Source organism: Rhinolophus sinicus, chromosome 16 (genome assembly GCF_057876585.1).
Source record: "Rhinolophus sinicus isolate RSI-liver-muscle chromosome 16, RSI-T2T, whole genome shotgun sequence".
Lineage (NCBI taxonomy): Eukaryota > Metazoa > Chordata > Mammalia > Chiroptera > Rhinolophidae > Rhinolophus > Rhinolophus sinicus.
In genome coordinates this window covers 96635025-96647720 of record NC_142516.1, presented here as the reverse complement: position 1 = coordinate 96647720, position 12696 = coordinate 96635025, and the positions used below count along the sequence as shown (strand labels likewise).

Sequence of the window (12696 nt, the reverse complement as noted above, 5' to 3'; positions counted from 1 at the left end):
GTCCAGAAACAAATCCATACATGTAAGTTCAAACAATTCTGGACAAAGACATAAAGATAACTAGTACAGGAAAGAAATTTTTTTTTCAAACAATGTCAGAATTAGATAAATGTATTTTTAAAAATGAACCACAAAACCTACTTCACATACCATGCATAATACTTTATTCAAGATGGGTCATATAGCACTATAGGTAAAAATTAAGACTATGAAACTTCTAAAAGAAAGCACAGGAAATTATTTTCATGATTTTGGGGTAGGCAGAGGGTTCTCAGAACTCAAAGAGCATAATCTATTAAAGAAAAAATTGATTAATTGGACTTCATCAAAATAAAAACTTCAGCTGATCAAAACACAGTAAGGAAAAAGCAAACTACAAACCAGGAGAAAATACTCTCAATACATTGATCTGACAAAGAACTGTATTCAGACTACAGTCTGCCCTCTGTACCCACAGGTCCCACATTCCTGGATTCAACCAATCATGGATTGAGAATGTTTTTTCTTAAATGCTACATTGTTGCTGACATGTACTGTATAGTTAGGCCTAGGAAGGTTATTGCACCTGTACTAAACATATACCTTTTTCTTGTATTGTTCCCTAAACAATGCAGTATAACAACTATTTAATAGTGTTTACGTTGTAAGTAGTTATTATAAGTAATTAGAGATGATTTAAGGTACTTGGGAAGATGTGAGCAGGTTATATGCAAATACTGTGCCATTTCATGTAAGAGACGAGCACCCGCAGATTTGGGTATCCACAAGGGTCCTGGAACCAACTCCCAGAGATACGGAAGACAAACATATATTAAGAATTCTTACATATCAGTAACAAAAAGATAACCTCTTTTATCAATTTTTTTAATTTGCAGAAAACTGGAAGAGGCATTCCACAAAAGAAAATACACTAATTGTCAAAAACCCATATGAAAAGGGGCTCAACATCATTAGCCACCAAGGAAATTAAAAACAAAACAAGACAAAAAACCCACAATGCAGTGGGTTTCACACCCACTAAATGGCTAAAATTAAAATGACTGATTATCCAAATGGATGTAGAGCTCTCATAAACTCATAGTAGGAGAATAAAATGGAAAATCACTTTGAAAACTACGTGGCAGTTTCACATATAGTTAAACACACATCTGCCTGTGAACCAACAATTCCATTCCTAGGTATTTACTCAAGATAAATGAAAACATGTGTTTGCAAGAAGACCCATATAGGCCTTAATTCTTAACAGTAAAAAAACTGGGAACAACTCAAACATACATCAACGGAAGAAAAGATAAACAAACTCTGGTATATTCATCCAATGAAATACTACTCAGCAATTAAAAAACAACAAAAACTAATACGTCCAACCTCATGGAAGAACCTGGACATGTGCAAGCATGTTAAGCAAAAGAAAGATGCAAAAAAGCACATGTTATATGAAGACAGAAAAAAATTAATCTACGGAGGAGATGGCAGGGAACTTTGGGGGTGATGAAATGCTCTATATCATCTTTTGGGTGATGGTTACACGGGGAATAGTCACACCTCATCAAAGTTAACACCTAAGGTCTGTACATTTTATATTTAGTTTACATCTCAATATAAATAAAATGAAAATAAATTTTAAAAATTAATTTGCAAGCTCACTGTAGTCATTTTCCTTTTTCCTTTGGTTTTGGGTTGCCCACGTGTATGTTTAGTGTATATATACATACACTTACGTGTATTTCAATAAATATTTATCATCTACTACCATGTTTCCCCGAAAATAAGACCAGGTCTTATACTAATTTTTGCTCCATCAGGGCTTATTTACAGGGGATGTCTTATTTTTTCATGGACAACAATCTATGTTTATTCAAACAGTCATGTCGTCTTCTTCTGGAGCTTCGTCATAACGTACTAAATGCGCCCCTCTGGCTGACGATCTTAACCGGGGCTTATTTTCGGGGTAGGTTGTATTTTTGGGGAAACACGGCATTGCCAAACACTATGCTGGAGTTCCAAAATAACTAAAAGTCCATGCCCTCAAGAAGCTAAGAATCTAGAAGAAGGAAACACACTTAGATAACAACACACAGCGAGGGTCTCCATTATAAGTGTCCACAGGGTCCTGTGAGGAAAAAGAGCACCACACATTCGCTGCATCTAACAAACAGGAGTTAGATTTCAGAAGGCATTTCCATTAGGGGAAGGATGAGAAGCTGAGTCTGCACATGTGGACGGGCAGGAATGGGCCATGATAAGCAGAGAAAAGCACATGCAGACACACGGACACAGAGTCTAACACAACAGGGAGCTAGGAGCAGTTCAGTGTGCTTGGAGTTTAGAGAACCTCCGAGGAAGTAAAAGGAAATGCTGGAAGGTAGGTACCACACGAATGCCAAGGTATCAGCATTACAGAGGCAGGGACGGGACACATTCAGATCTGCAATGAGAACTGCCATCCCATTGACAGTAGGAGAGAGAGACTGAAGGGGGTGCAAGTGGAAGCAGACCTGTCAGAAGGCAGCTGCCGAACAAGCACGTCGGGTTTACTTTTAGCAAACCAACCAATGGCACGTAGACTGAAGAGGAACTTAAGACTCCCCAGAATGAACAGGAAAATGGGTAAAGATTAAGATCAGACAGTTCACAGAAAAAATAAATATGGCTCAAACATATGAAAAGATGCTCAGCTTCACTCAAAAGAGAAATGCAAATTAAAACGACACTGCAATACCATTTTTTACCTATCACATTAGCCAAAATCTATCGAGTATGATTACACACCGATTACACACCGCACTGGCACGGCTCTGGGGGAAAACAAGTATTGTCATATACATGTTACTGTTACAACCTCTATGAAGGGCAATTTAACAATATCTATCAAAATTGTATCTGCTACATTCTTTGGCCCAGCAATTCCACTTTTAGGAATTTCTTCTACAGACACACCTGCATATGCACAAAATGACGTATGTACAAGGTTGCTCAATGCAGCATTTTTATACAAGTAAAAACTAGAAACAATCTAACTGTCCATGAACGGCTGGTTAAATTATGGTACATAAATCAATAAGAACACTGCAGCTGCTCAGAGAGCTTGCCACACTAGCACTTTAATACGGAAAGATCTGAAGAGTATATCGTTAAGTGAAAAAACTAAAAGGCAAAGAGTTCAAGTTTCCAACATTAGTGTAAAACATGTGACAGGTGGCAGAAGTGAGGTACAATAAATATATTTGTATACGGTTGTATTTTTTAAATCCCCGGAAGAGTACATAAGAAATCAGTAACATTGGGAAACTACTGCAGGAGTCTGGGAACTAGGCCGATGGGGAAGAGCAAGGATGAGAGACTTTTTATCACAAATCTTTTTTTTTCGCTTTTTGCTTTTTTACTTTTGAAATATTAGTGTGTATATACTGTAAAAAAATTGGAAATACTGTATCATATTCAACAGGATTTGTAACTCATATGATGGCAGAAGTAAGGAGATGAAGGGGTCAAGATGACTCCCAGGTTTCTGACTTGGTAATACATCTAGCCATCCCTTACGATTAAAAAAAAAAAAAAAAGTCTCTGTGTGATTAACCAAGGCAGGATGCTAAAGGGTAGAGAAAGGCAGCTCAGTTTTGGACATGTTGTACTTAAGATGTTGTGTCCAACAGTACACTAGGGGAAAAAAGATAGGAAGTTTAGGAGAGAAATAGAGGATATAGTTGTTGGTAGAAGACTTGAAGAGGAAAACATTTACATGAGCATAATTTACCTCGGGATGACGCTATACACCCAATTAACCCAGAGAATAAACTACAAAGGCAACTAACTCAAAGTGACCGCATAAGATCACATCTTCATATCCTCTTCTCACCAACATCAGGCTCTCACTAAAAGCTCACTTATTTAATACATTTAGATAATTTCCCAAGTTCACAACAGATTAAAAACATCGAAAGAGAGTGGGTATAAGCACCCAGAGGAAATATTCGGCAGCAGCCTGAGGCAGAAAAGATGCTGCTAACACCACCAATAATACCTCCAGAAGCACAGCATTCTTGTACTTCAAGTCCCATATCTTATCATCTAAGACTTGGCCAAAGTGCTCGCTCCCTCCTTCAAGAAGTTTTCATGGTTCTTGGGCTCTCAGCCTAACATGTTTAATCAATCTCCTTTTATCAAACTTCCAATATCTAAGATTTGTTTACACCTTCCTGAAAGCACTATACACTGCCTTGTTTTATCATTACAACTGGTATTTTATACTACCAGTGTCTTTCCTCCTACTTGAATATACATCTCTTAATTGAAGGAATACCCTTCACCTTCATATGTCTGAGCACAATTTCCCTGTGTAGTACAGCATGAAACTATCCATTCAACAATTATTCATCTTTGCCTTTCTCTAAAGTGACGTGAATGAACTTTGCCACAGACTCCCTGAACCAAGTTATAATAGTTTTTAATTAAGTAGTTACATATTTGACACAAGGGTAAGCATTTGGCCTGGCTTATCCCAAAAACTAATGGGGGTGATGGAAAGTGATTGCTTAATGGATTTGGGGTTTCTTTATGGAAGACAAAACTGTTCTATAATCTGATTGTAGTGACGGTTGCACAAACCTGTGAATGTACTAGAAAACAATCTAGAATGTACACTTTTAATAAGTGAATTATCATATGTGAATTATACCTCAATAAAACTATTTTTAAAAATGAGATATCTGCTACTATCCTCACTTTAGAGATTAAAAAACTGAGTCTTGACAAGATCAGGTCATTTGTCCATGGAGACACAACTAGCTCTTGAAGGAGACAGGACAAAAACCCAGTCTTGACTCACCGCCATGTTCCCCTGCCTTCCTTAGAAACAGACTTCACTCATCAAGCATCATATGAAATTCCTAATGTGCTTCCAAAGCTGTTCAGGTCTTAAATGCTAGTGATCTGAACTCCAACTAGGACTACCTAATTGTATTACACCATAAAGGTAGGACAGAAGGAAAGTCAGAAGCTGAAAAGGAAGGTACCAAAGAGACAGAAAAGTAAAAACAAAAAAACTCCAGAGCTGTATTTCACAGCTTGCCATTTTGAGGGTAAGATTACACTGAAGATCACTGCTGCTTGATTGCTATCATCAAAGTTGGTGGGCAGGCCTAATGAAGCTGCTCGGGGCTTAACTGCAGGCTTCCGGCACTGGCTCTGTCTACACCAGGGTTTCCTGACCTTTGCACTACTGACATTTTGGGCCAGATAATTTTTTATGGAGGGCTTCCCTACACATCATAGGATGTTTAGCAATATCCCGGGCCTCTACCCACTAGATGCCATGGGCACTACTCCCACCCCTGCAGTTCTGACAACCAGAATGACTCCAGACATTCTGAGAACCATTGGTCTAGACTAGGAATAATGATGAGAAAGGGCCAGCTACCGTGTTTCCCCAAAAATAAGACCTAGCTGGAAAATCAGCTCTAATGCATCTTTTGGAACAAAAATTAATATAACACCTGGTTATATTATATTACATTAATATATAGTTATTAATTATATATTAATAATGGTAATTATATTACGTTATGTTATGTTATGTTATATAAGACCAGGTCTTATATTATAGTAAAATAAGACCGGGTCTTATGTTAATTTTTGCTCCAAAAGATGCATTAGAGTTAATTGTCCAGCTAGGTCTTATTTTCGGGGAAACACGGTATTTGATGTTAACTAGCATAATAACTGCAGACAGACAAGAACCTTTTTTCCAAATACTTTATTGAGATATCTTTGAAATATAAAAATTGCATATGTTTAAAGCATACAACTTGTTATTTTGATATATATCACAATCAAGCTAATTAACATTACCGCTAATAGTTATCTCTAATTGTGTGGGGGGGAGGGGGGTGGTGACAAGAAAAGAGCCTTTTAAACCAATCACCTCCCAAGCCTACTGAGGAAAAGCTCATTCCCTAAGAACATGTGTAGCTGGGGTGGGGGCAGTACGTAGGGATTAAATGGGGACCAAGCCCATGCAGTCATGCCGACATCCCCAGATTTCTGTGCAGTTCAGCACGTAAGGACTCGGACACTCTAGCGGAATATCAACATAAAGAGCAGTAACTAATAATCAGAAAATAGATCTAAAGGATGCTAGAAACGAGAACTGCTCCCTTTGACTAGTCTGAAGAAAAACCAGTTTCCCTGATAAGAAAGACTAAGTATCCCTCATCTCTGGAGGAACTGAAATACCAAGGTCAAGGCCGCCACCCTGGCAGCGAAGAGGAGCCAAGCAAATGACAGTGTAGATAAAAACGAAATGACAGTTGGGGGTGGGAGGGGGAGTGATGAGACCGGACAAGTAGACTGTAGGGGACAGAGCAGACGATACAAAACTGATTTGCCCTGACTCTCCAATCTCCCTTCTGCTTTTACATGTCTCCTGTTAACACCAAGGTAAAGGCTTCCAACAACCTCATGCTGACCCGGGGTTGTTCAAAGCCCAGCACTGCACCTTCCATTCAGAGCATGGCTCCCCCTCCAGGTGCCATGGGCTCCAAGGTCTTATTCCTCTCCGAAAATGCCACCTCCCTCAGACCATTTTAGATAAGGGGGATGGAGGGGTGGGCTGGGGTTCACAAGTTAATTAAGCTGCTCGATGTAAAGTATGTGCTGCAAGTATCCTCCGCCCAATAAGCATATTAAAAAAAATGTTCACCCTCACTCATAATCAAAGAAATGCAAATCCAAAACAAGATATAAATGTCACATATCAAACTGGCAAAAGGTATAAAGTATAGTAAAGTTTAATGCTGGTGAGCATGTAACAGGCACACTCATATACTGCTGCTTAGTGTAAACTGTTACAACCTAAATAGCACTCAAAAGAAGTCAGAACAAATTATGATACCTCCCATATAATACTCTAACCATTTTTAAAATTATGTTGCTCTGTATGTGCCAATATGAAAAGAGGTCTGTGACATTAACTAGGGAAAAACAGTAAACTGAAGTTTATAAAAAGTAAACAGCAGTACAATATAATACAATTCATATACTTTTTTTGTAATGTAAACTTTCTGGAAACTGTTAATAGTGGGTTACCTTTTGACGGAAAAAGAAAAGTAGCTTTTATTTTTACTTTTCTGTATCATTAGAAAGTTTATCATATACATGTATAACTTTAAAGATATACAAATCTTTAATGTACTCTATTCCCCCAAACCTTAACCACTACCCACGGCCAACTCTCCTCTCCCCACCCCTACCCAATATCTGAAGGCTAACTAACATTGCTTGATGGAATTTCTGCTAGCAAGGGATATATTTTGGATATATATCTGGGGCTCTTTTTAAAAAATCTCTCCCACTTACTCTAAAACCTCCTCTGGGATGAAAGAAGAGAAAAAGAATCCCTCCACTGCCCAGGGAACCACAAACACTCATTTCCGTTCAGGCACTAACCCTTCTCTCCTAGAGGCACAAAGGTTGCCTCTGGTTATAATACCCTCCTTCTCCTATCAGTTTTATGTCTAGTCTTGGCCAATTTGACTCTCCCACATAAAGAAGAACTGCAGAATCACTTAACAGCAGGGTCCTACTCTGACTTTTCTCAGCTCTCATCCCCTTGGTACAGGTGGCCAGCCACTACTCCCGCACCCACAGGCAGGGTCCCAGTCCTGCATCCCGCAGATTGCAGGCACTGCACGAGCACGTACACCGAAGCTTAGTATTTGTTCCCTGTAACTGAATCAGGTCAGAGCACTCTGTCAAAGGGAGAGGCAGGTTACTGGAGTACTTCTAGGTCATGGGCCTTTAAAGATGCCTCAAAATATCTTCCTGCTTCAGTCTTTCCTCCATTCCCCTTGGCTGACTGACAAGTTTGACACAGCTAAACCAAGCATTTCTAATTACTGCTTACTAGCAATGTCTAATCATTAGAACACAATAACTATGATGTATATTTATAAATATCTCAGATTAAGGGCTTTAAGGTTTACGTTAAACAACTAAAGTTTACTCATCTGAGATTAATCTTCATGACTGTCTCACCGCGCGTGATCACCCCTGCCAACTAAAACAATTAGTCTCAAAGCAGCAAATTCATCCTTAATTTTGAACTAATTAGTGAGAAAGGGTTATAAAACCTTTTTCAAGTATGGGGGGAAGTGATTAGTCAGGTGACTCCTAACTGTAGTGAAGAGATGACCTCTGTGCCCCAAGGAGTCAGAATTGTGAACCACTGGCAGCATCTTAAATGGGCTTAAAAAGTAAATACATTCACACAGAAATTTCTGGGTTTATTTTTAAACTAAATATTTTTAGAATTTTTAATATTCCCAAACAGGAATACTTAAACAAAATACAATTTTCTCCAAATACCTATTGTAATTGGAAGTGACAAATGACTTGTGTACAAATTGTGCTTAAAAGTAAAAAAATATGAGCATACATGCACACACACACGTATTTTATAAAATAAGTTCAATACTAACTTTTCCAAATCACTCTGGCTTATAAGTTTCACGAATAAATAAATGTCAAATAATCTTATATGATGAAAGACCATGCAGCTCCAGGAGACAGGCAAGAAAAGAAGTTATCTTCCGAGATAACTAAAGTGGACTGAATCCTGAGTAGAATTTATTAAAACCAGACTATAAAACAGATGGTTAACGCTGAAACTTTGAAAAGGTGGGAAGGGGTTGAAGAATAATATTCTACCTGGCAATAATTTCAAATATTGCTTAAGTCCTAAATAAAACAATGCAGACCATGGCGAAGCTTCTAAGCTTCCAGGAGATGTAAGGAAGTTAGAGCTTGCCCCAAGGACTTGCCCCAAGTCCACCACATGAATATGACGGTGACTTTGGATAAAACAACTACATCAACAATCTGAACCTAATTTCTCATGTATATGATAAGTGAGTTGGAGATCTTTCATTTTTGTTGCTATCTAACACTAACAAAGGACACACAAATTTATTCTCTTCTAAAGTAAGTTAGATACAGTCCTCGTCATCCGAGCCAAGTCACAGTGAGCTCTCCTGTTAGTTCTAGGCACGCATAATCAAAAAGAGTAGCACTGAGGAAGCAAAAAGGACAATCCTAACTCTCCAAGGAGGAGAAGCAGAAAGAACACAGCTCCCAAAATATTCCCCTCCTCACAAAGTTTTGGGTATATTCTACCATTTCACTCTTCAGCAGGGCAAGCCCCGTCAAATACAGGATATCGCTTTATTTTAGGCTTAAACTAATGATAAACCTAGACCTCAAAATGTTATTCTTTGTGATTGTTAAAGCTGCAGAGCAATTTTAAATAAAATTTAAACATTAAAACAACTTTATCCAACAGCCAACTCAGTAGAACTACATATCAAATGAGATTAGCACAAAACGGCTCATGACAACAAGAATCACTATCATCACCCCATTATCACCTCTAATTCTTGGGGAAAGTGAAGGAAAAAGAAAGACATAACCAGACAGGAATAAAAGCAACAGGAAAAGAACAAAAGCTGCTGTAAAAACAAAGTTAATACCAGGAGAACCAACCTCAACAAAAAGGGAGAAAATAAAAAAGGGGCACAAAAGTGCTGTTAAAAAAAAAAAAAAGGTCAATACAAACACTACCTTGTCATTTAAAGTACACCTTCAAGTAAAACCCAGCAAAGCATGATTTTTTCAAACCATCAAAAAAGGGGGAAAAAAAATTACTGCTTCAGTAATTCAAAGAACATCTGAGGGCACCATTTCTATATACAGTGCATATTTGTAAATTTATTTTGGAGGAATAATGTTCTGACTTAAGATGTTTTTACAGTTAAGTTTTTGAGAATAAATTTATCTTAGCCTAAGTCCCATGTTGAAACTTTCACCTACATATTCACCACTATAAATTTTAATTAGGTTTTCTGCTATCACCAGGTGATGTAAGATTAACCGTTCCACAAACTGACCTGCATACATCCTAAGAACGGTCATTTTATTGTCTGGAAAAATGCTAACATCCCTGACATAAGTCCTGCATAGGTAAGAAGTGTCCTTTCTAGCCCTTATTTTGCTTAATACCACACTTCTCTGGTTTTTTTTTTAAATTATTTTATTTGACTACTACATGAGTTGATACAGAAAATGTTCTATCTTGGAACTTCATCTACATGTGATAATTGAGAACAATGATTATATTGCCCTTCAAGTTTTAAATACTTATGATTTACTTACAGCTCGTCTCCCATATATAAACACACTTGAGTTTTTAAAGGTTATTAGATAATAGAAGACTCCCATCTCACTCAAGACCGCAGATCAACCCTTGAAATTAAGGGCTGTATCAAAGTTTCCGAAACTATCTAACAATCAGGGTAGGGTCGTTAAGGACCGCACTGCCCACCTATCGTTTCATAATGAAAGTATGCGCTGAGCGTTCACAGTACGTTCTTTAAAGTAAAAATAAAGGGTTCCCTTCATTGGGTTAGTTAGGATGCTAAAACACCGTGTGCTGAGCGAATAGGAAACTGCTCTTTCAAAGCCGTCCCCGAGTGTACACGGTCCGCGCGAAGGCACGCAGTGAGCGTGCAACGCTTAAGGCGACGAGGTGCTGCATTTCAGGGTTCAGATTCACTCCCTCAAATAACTGTCCTGCTGCTGAGCGTAGCTCTCGGGTTTATACCAAAAGACAACAGCAGCAGCCGCAACAACAAACAAGGTTTTGCTCCCGACCAAAAACTTTTGAAGTGTCACTAAGATCAAAGAGTGCAAAAGTGTTAACTATTTACAACGGCACCCCATTTTCCTTGCTCCAACTCCGAGGCTTCCTAAAGGACAGCTCGAACCCAGCTGTCGCCTGAGCCACTTCACCAGTGCGGGGCTCCTGCTCCACTAGGTCCTCAGGTTCCCCTAGCATCAGCTCCAAGAGGCGCGGTTAACGCGCGCTTTATCTCGGCCGACTGGCAAGGAACCGCGTAAAAATGTCACTGGAGCAGCCCGTTTTCCGCCCCCGGAGCAGAGGCTGGGCCCGCGGGGACCCGAAGGAGAGCGCGAGGAAGCCCGAGGCCCGCACCCCGCCGGGGCTCAGCCTGGCCCCGCGCTCCCCGCCCCTCGCCCGGAAGGGGGAAAACCCGCCAGCGGGAGGATTCAACAGGAGCACCGCGCCGCCCGCCTGCCGCCCGGGAAACAGCCGCCGGCCGCTCGGCCGGGGCGCGGGGGGAGGGGCGGCCGGGCGCGGACCCCCGCCCGCGCGCAAGGTCACCGCCCGAGGCCCGCCGCCTCCAACGCCGCGGGCGCCCCGGCCGGGGCCAGGGCGGCAAGTTTAATTTCCCGAGGCTGCGGCTGAGCCCGCGGCGTGGAGGCAGCGCGCCGGCCGCGGGGCCTCCCCACCCCCACCGCGCAGCCCGGCCCACGCCCCCGGCCCGCGCCCCGCCACTCTCGGCCCCGGCCGCCGCCAGGCAGCCGGCAGCTGCAGCCCCCGAAGCCGGGAGGGAGTCTCGGCTGGCAGGCGGGCGGCGCTGAGCCCCGCCAGACACAGCCGCGGTGGCGGGCGCTGAAAAATGGAGCACGGCGACCCGAGAGGAGAGACATTTTCTTTCCGTTAACTGAATTGTTTCCTACCTCCGGGTGCCCGACTCGCTACTCCTCTCACTCCGCTGCTCTCCGGGATCCGCCGCCGCCGCCGCCGCATCCAATCGCCTCCTCCCCCCCCTCCCCTTCCGCAGCCAGCCCGGCCGTTCCTCCGCCTCTCCGCTTCAAAATGGCGCCAAGCGCTCTTCGGCGGCTGCTCCAATCGAACCGCCGCGGACAGCACCGGGGGCAGGCAGAGCGCGGCATGGGTGCGCAGCGCCCCCTGCCGACCACACAGCCCTGCACTCGCGCCCGCCGACCGCCCCGCTCCTCCTGGCCTCGCCCGGTCGCGCGCGCGCGCACAGCTCCACTCCGCCCCGCCCCGCCCCGTCGCGCGCGCACGCAGCCACGATCGCGCCGCCACTGTGGCCCGGGGCGCTGGTAGACCCGTCGCTGTCAGTGCTTTCTCTGCCTCTGAGGCTTCCCTGACTTGTGCCGAAAACCGCGTAAATTGTTATAGACCTCTAACTTTCTGGATAAAAGTTGGGTATTTTAAAAAACACTGAAGTGGAGTACGGATGTGGTCCTATGCAAATAAAATGGGTATTATCTACTTTGCTCCTTACTTGGTAATTCTGACCTAGTCATCTCAAAAATGCCATCAAATAGTTTTTCCTACACTGTGCGTTATGCCTTTACTTAATCCCACAGCTTTCCCGTTTGGAAGAGTTATCTGGGCGGTAGGTGCGGGGTGGGGGGCGGCGGACACAACAATTCAACCTGTAACAAAACATTCTATTGATTCTGTTCTCACAGTTGTCCTTATTGGAGGCAGAAACAACCTGAAGATCACAAGGACACCTTCCAGGAGGTGGGCTGCTAAACCCCTTCACCTCCGGGAGGTGCGGTTCCTCCCTCCAGCGGCTTTGGGCGAGTATACTAAAGAGTTGGTCCGGACAGCGAGGAAAAACTGAGCCCTCAATGAAGCGTAGTTTCTAATAAAAGAAACTTTTGTTTGTTTTATACAATAGCAAATAGATTTACAAAAATTAGTACTATAAACCTTCATTGAAAAGCAACACTGTTTATGAAAACTGGAATCTGAAATTGGTATCAAAACAAAAATAAACTATGTTTAGGGCTTTAAAAAATAAC

The 12696-nt window shown here is 41.9% G+C and overlaps 1 protein-coding gene across 5 annotated transcripts in view; it reads right to left on the bottom strand.

Moving 5' to 3' along the window:
• Positions 1-11749, bottom strand: part of PDS5B (PDS5 cohesin associated factor B) — a 160466-nt gene extending 148717 nt beyond the window's left edge. For 3 of the 5 annotated variants that reach the window (XM_019736558.3, XM_019736559.3, XM_019736562.3), the window contains exon 1: positions 11593-11733. The gene's annotated coding sequence lies outside the window, so the exon portion shown is untranslated. Of the gene's footprint in view, positions 1-11592 lie in introns of all 5 variants that reach the window. The other 2 variants (XM_019736560.3, XM_019736561.3) reach the window with 1 other exon arrangement.
• Between the last annotated feature and the right edge of the window lie 947 nt (positions 11750-12696).